Genomic DNA, 726 nt, shown 5'->3' on the forward strand with positions numbered 1-726 from the left:
TCAGATTTTTGCTCAGGACCCTCAATTTCAGCCAGAAAATACCTGAAATCACAGAAAAACACACAAACTCATAGTAAAATCCAGAAAAGTGAATCTTAGCTAAAAACTAATAAAAATATACTAAAATCTAACTAAATCATACTAAAAACATACTAAAAACAATGCCAAAAAGCATACAAATTATCCGCTCATCAGTATACCAAACCATTAACGAAATATTTTTGTAGTTACCTTTATATTGTAGTTTCCCTTCCATTAGCACTCCCTCATCCAGGTTGTCACCCAAACTCCACAATCATTCCTTTCATATTAAAAAATCGTTTGTTATAATCTATAACTGCGTTAAATTCTTAGGGTACATGATCATAGCATATGGAATGGGACTGTAAAAAATAATATCATCCTTATCGAATGTTGGAAGGAAAAGCAGTCTATAGCACTATAACAACACCACTTTCTAGGCGGTCTCCTTAAGTTGTGCCAAAGTAAAAATTTTCATCACAAATTAGCAAAATTATTGATGTCTCGCACTAATTTAGAAATCAACTAGAAACAGAAACTTCTACGGTTTCTTACGAGTCATCCTTCTGCTCGCCAATCTCTGCAGAGTGTATTATAGGATAATCCGAAATTACTGGTCTGTGTATGGTCTGGTTAGCATAGAAGGTCGATTCATCAAGCATCTCCTCAATAAACAGTGCCTGTAATAATAGTAAATTTTATTTC

Source organism: Arachis duranensis, chromosome 2 (assembly GCF_000817695.3).
Source record: "Arachis duranensis cultivar V14167 chromosome 2, aradu.V14167.gnm2.J7QH, whole genome shotgun sequence".
In the NCBI taxonomy this organism is placed as follows: Eukaryota; Viridiplantae; Streptophyta; class Magnoliopsida; order Fabales; family Fabaceae; genus Arachis; species Arachis duranensis.